We start from the raw sequence: 6,109 nt of genomic DNA, 5'->3' as shown, positions 1-6,109 counted from the left end.
GATACGCATAGTATTACTCAGTCCAGCGTCAAACACGCGCGGCTTTTTGCTCAATGTTGTCATTTGCTGACAAACTGGTGGTCCTGCTGTATTTTGGGCGAACTCGTTCTTATGAATTTCAGTCACCGTGTGGGAATCGTTGCGAGACGAATAAAAAAACGGGCCTCTGAGAAATATGTAGTGATGACGAAATAGCACTTACAGTTTCCCTTGATTGTCTGACCCTTTCGTCTCCTTGGCCGCTGGCGCCCTGATTGAGTGGGCAAAGAGTGGAAACGAAAAAAAGGAAAAGGCAGACGTCGCTTAGTGAGGGAGCTGTACGAGCGCACTTTGTGACCTTCGTCGGGGAAAGCCTTGCTAAAATAACAAGGAGAGTAGTTACAGATGCAACTCGGTGATAGATGTTGATTGAAGCGGGGTGCAGGACGCGGGACGCAGGACGGAGGGCGCAGGACGCAGGGCGCAGGACAGAGGGCGCAGGACACAGGACAGAGGGCGCAGGACGGAGGACGCAGGACAGAGGACGCAGGGCGCAGGGCGCAGGACGCAGGACGCAGGGCGCAGGACACAGGACAGAGGGCGCAGGACGCAGGGCGCAGGACGCAGGGCGCAGGACGCAGGACACAGGACAGAGGATGCAGGGCGCAGGACAGAGGACGCAGGACGGAGGACGCAGGTGCAAATGGTGCGATTGATCATATCCACACTCACTCCTTAATTGCTGTTCTACCTCTTTCTTGACAATCGTGCCTTGTTTTTTTGGGTTCAATAAAGTAATACAGTTCAATATATTTTATGTGTAACCTCAAAACGCAATACAGAACAACACAGTTTTTCAGTTTCAGCTGGCAGAAAAGTGGTACTCAATCATTTTTGTCAAAAGCGACCAGCAACAAATCTAGCGACTTTTTCTGGTAGACAAAGCAATAAGTCACGAAGTTATGTTGAGAAGTTTGATCGGGAAAAAGAACAAAACCGAAAGAAAGTTCATTTGTAGTTCTAAACATATTTACGGTGTTTATTACTCACCTTTTGCCTCTCCCACAATGTTATTGCTCTCTCCTGCAGTGACTATTACAATTACATGCAAACTGCCAATCATGCAAATGAGGCGATGATGTCATTGAGCGACTTTTAGGACAGCCAATAGCTACTTTCCTTACTGGGGCGCAAGGTTATTTTAGCTAACGAAAAAAACTCAAACAAAAATTGAGAAAAGTATTTCGTAAATAAAAGCGAACATGCTTACTGAAACGACATTTTATTATAACAAAACTAACTAAAACTAACTATAATTATAGCGAAAATGTCCTTCGTTTTCGTCTTTAGTGATGAATTTAATGCATGAGCCTTTGGGGATGATTTTCAAAGTATATTCATGATAAGGACATTTGAAAGTGTTTCACATAGAAGTGATGTCATCTAGCAACAGCCAATAGAAAAGCACTTTCAGATCATGTCGCTCGGTGACAATTTTGCTTGATTTTTTGGCTCAGGCTAAATGCAACGCTAGGTAAGAAATGTGTTACTTTTTCCCTTTTATTAACTCATTCACTGCCATTGACGGCTATAGACGTCAAAAATTAATTTGAACTATTTCTATTAGTTTAACATTTTTTCCACTTTTGTTAACAAGAGTATGAAAACCTAGATTTTTTTTATTGTACATTTAGAACAGATATAACATTTGTGATTAATCGTGAGTTAACTCGTAAATGTCATGCAATGACGATTTTAATCGCCTGACGCTCCTAATTTTTAATTGTAATTAATCGCATGACTTCAATAGAAGATGATTAATCATAAATTTGATATCTTTTCTAAATGTACAATAAAAAAAATCAAGGTTTTTATACTCTTGTTAACAAAAGTGGGGGAAAAAATTAACTAATAAAAATAGTTCAAATGAATTTTTGACGTCAATGGCAGTGAATGAGTTAAATATTGCACACAAGTAACACACTTTTATTTAAAACAAAAACTAATACTGAAACTAACTAAAACTAATCATTTTTTTAAAATAACTATAAAAACTAACACAACCATCCTGAAAACTAATTAAAACTAACTAAATTCAAAAAAACAAAACTCAAAACAAAATAAAATAAAATTTCCGAAACTATAATAACCCTGCTGGGGACTTGGCAACACTGTGCGGCGGTCATATGTGTTTGTATGTGTGTCTATCCAAGCGAGAAAAAAAAAAATTCAACACGTGTGTGGTCGCTCACGTTTTGAAAAAAAAAGAAAAAAGGTTGAGATGTTAAAAATGTATATGTGTGCCTCGCTTAAACTAAAGAGGTCATGTTACCTGCGAATTAGACACGCATTCATGCAACTACAAAGTTGCATGACAAACAGAAAATGCGTCTTGCGTGCAGCGGTAAACTGAAACCAACCACCAATGGAATGTATAATGTGAACATAAACACAACGTTTGATGACGAGTGACAAGCATGTGGCAGCAAGCCGGCCGGCCGCGCAACGTAGCTCGTGGCTAGCCCAAGAAGCTAACGTAGCAGCCTTCAGCTTCACTCAGCGCTTCTCGTCAAACATAACACAACAGATGGACTCAAACTCTTAAAAGCATCCGTCAAAACGCATCCAAATCAAATGTCCTTTTCACTGTCGTCAAGCAAAGAGCGAAGCAAGAAGTCGCTACCAAAATACGCCGCGCTGTTAAATGAGAGCTGCGGGGCGGCCTCAAATTCACATCAGGGTATAAATTGAGCACATTCATGTTACAGCTATACAGAATATTGTCATATTAATTGAAAGGGAAAGTCAAGAAAAAAATAAATAAATAAAGCTTCTAACAGCTGGCAGGCAAATGAGCTCGTCTCCACCTGATGAGTCGAAGCACCTGAGGCCAAAGCTAAAGTGTTTCAGGGTTTTTACTTTCTGGATTCCACAACCTCACCTACGAATCTAAACACGGAATTTTGATTGATATTGTGTTTGTGGAACATGAATTAAGCAGCAAAATCAACCTTTTTTTTTTTTTATATCCCTTTCAAGGGGCGGCCATTTTGCCACTTGCTGTCAACTGAAAATGACATCACATGACAAAATGTCATCTTGGTATTGCTATTAGCCGCTAGTGACCTCGCGGGTTGGCCCGATCGGCGTTGCTTCCGTCGACTACGCCACACGCTCGCTCCATGCGCCATTTGAAGAGGCACATAAAAGAGACACTTAACTGATTACATTCACGAGCCCGTGAGCTAACGAGCTAGCTCTTTTTGCGCTGCCATGCCCGCGCGCGGCGTCTTCCAATGTGTCAAGAGCATAAATCGGTGTCGTTGAGTAAGGGTCCTGTTAGAGTAAACAATTTTAGTATTCTACTCTTTACGTGTTCAATTAACCGAATGGTGAGATTCTGGTGAAGAAGTCCCTTTGCAAAGGTATCATTATCAGAAGCTTCTGATCACACAATTGAAGTCACCCAAGCAGTGGTCTGTTCAAAAGTGTGCCCCTCCTTCTCCTGCACATCATTATTTATTGAAAAGTGGGTGAATACGAAAAGTCTCCTCCCATTCACAAAAAGGCAGAAGTTCTCAGGAATACAAATCAGATTAGACCTAAACAATAATAAATCAGCCTGTCTCACTTCGACCGGCTGAGACCGGTACTAGACTACACTCCCTTCTAGATAACATGGAAAAGAACTTGTTGCCCTTTTCTTCTCAGGCGAAAGAGACAGATAAGAATACAATAGACAATTCTATTCATTGAGCTACACAGCTATAACTAAATCCAAAACGGCTAAAATATAAATTGAAACTGAAAAACAATGTTAATAATTCAACATTAACAATATTATTTTCTCTGTTGTATCAATTTCACAAGACGCTTTTGTTCTTCTGTTCTTTTTTTTTTTTTACAGGGTCTTTAATCACTATTTCTGATGTTTCCCGACGCCACACCTCATGTTCGCTTAGCGGCTAGCGTGGCTTCTCTGTCTTCTCTTGTTCTCTCTTCTTGCTCGATGCGTCACGTGATTCACGACTCTTCGTCCTCCCTTCGCGTTAACGATACGAGTCAAAAAGCGTAGCTCGTTCGCTGTCATGAAGGCGAGCATTCGCGACTTAGGCCGCTCGTCCGCACGATGGCGCGCTTTCGGAGCTTGAAACCGATCACGGGCTCCAGAGTGGAAAGATTTCAAAACGCGTCCGTCTTGACGCCATATGCAGGACGCTCCTCCAGTGATGACGTTGCGGTCGCAGCGCGACGACGACGTAAACCGTCAGTCTGTCAACAACAATGGCGGATAGCCGCGTCGTCGTCGTTTTGCGCAGCCTCCTTAGCTTACTTCTGCTTTTGCAGCAAAATATTTTGCTTCTTTATTCCCAATTTCAACAAGCGCCGTTGTACTTGAACCGGCCGCCATTGTCCCGTCTCCTGTGTTCGTCTTCTTCATGTTGTTTCGATACACGCAAAGCCATGTTTGTTCTGAAGATTGCGATAAAGTGTTCTTGGCTGATTCTTCTTCTACGCTTTCCGTGAACTCCCTGTGCCTGCGCTACAGCGCCACTCCAGTCTTGGCATAGACATTACAGCCGTTAAACGTCCTCAGCGTCTTCTTTTGGACACGCGCGCGTCTTGAAACGCTTCTGTGCGGACGAGATTTGTTTTGAGGAACGTTGCCGGCTTTGCTTCCGTCCGGACGGAAGCCTTAGAGCACGGTTTCTCAGACCCGGGCCTGGAGTACCCCTATCCAGCCTGTTTGCTACGTCTCACCAGCTAACGCAGCTGAGGATCGTTATCAGGCTTCATGCAGAGCTTGCCGATTAGCTGATGGTTTGAAACACCCGTGTTGCCTGTGGGAGACATGGAAAACAGGCTGGATAGGGGTACTCGAGGACCGCTGACTTCGAGGATCAGTTGTGCCCTGGTTTAGCCGCACGAGCTAGCCAGCCGCCGCCGCTCATGGCTGGCGCGAAGAAAATTAGCTTAGCATTGGCCCGTTCTCAAACAACTTCCTTTTCTTTATTGAGACCGTGTCTAAAATAAGAATAGCGAGAGAGAGAGAGAGAGAGAGAGAGAGAGAGAAAAGGAGCTTGAAAGGTTGTTCCTCTCCTTTGGATGTTTGAAAATAGACTGCTGTTGCTATAGATGTGAGCGCATCATTCCCACCCGTTATGCAAATTGTCTGTCAAATTCCCCACAACGATACGCCCTTTTTTGTTGTGGCACTTTACCAAGCTTTCTTCCAAAAAAAAGACCTCATTGCGGTCCTCGGGGTTTCCACGTGCTTCCTTGCCCCGAAGGTTTGGCACAGGTGATGTTTGGCTCGTTGGCTTCCGTCACCATGGCGACGTGTTTCGAAAAGATGGGACGTCTCCTCGCACGGAGCCGCTTTTGTGCTGCTTCGTGAGGCCCGAAGGTGAAAGGTGACAGAAATTGGAATCACCCCCTCAACAGCAGGAGAGATGGAGCTGTTAATTCACAGCATTACAAAACAGGGGGAAAGAAATACCTTAAATGGGCTGGCCTGGGACCGCATACAGCTTCAGCACTGATGTGCGAAGAGGAACATGAAAAAAAAAAAGAAAAAAAAAAGAAGCTTAGAGCTTTTCTCTCACCAGAGGATCTGAAGAGAGAATTATCCATGCACCATTTCCTCCCTCAATTCTGCACTTCAAGCGTCCTCACAACCACTCACGCTTCATGTTTGTAACGCTTTTTATGCGGCTGTTTGATTTATTAATAGACGCGCGGTTAAGGGGTTAGTTAGTCCAGCACATTTTGAAAAGGGCATTTGGATTTTGAAAATGTCCGTTTGTTTTTGTACTTTTTCTGTATCATTCGACCACATCTTGGAAATGACTACACACAAGCTGTGTAACGCTTCTGACAGTAATGTTTGTGAACACACACACGAGAGAGACAAGCCATTGTCTGCAGACGTACACGAGCACGCCAACCGAGTGTCCTCCTTCTCTCCCCACCCGCTTTCCTGCTGAATAATACAGGAGATGACCCCGCCCCCCTCTTCCGGAGCGCCGGCCATCCAATGGGAAGCCCGCGTCTTGTCAAGCTATGTCCCCCCCGCCAGCCAATCGCGTTCGTCCCGGTGATCCGTGCGAACCGGATGCCCTCCCCCTTT

The sequence above is a fragment of the Leptonotus elevatus genome, chromosome 1 (genome assembly GCF_054856555.1).
Source record: "Leptonotus elevatus isolate MCC_2025b chromosome 1, RoL_Lele_1.0, whole genome shotgun sequence".
Classification (NCBI taxonomy): domain Eukaryota; kingdom Metazoa; phylum Chordata; class Actinopteri; order Syngnathiformes; family Syngnathidae; genus Leptonotus; species Leptonotus elevatus.
The sequence above is the reverse complement of the archived record's forward strand: the minus strand, read 5'-3'. Positions refer to the sequence as shown.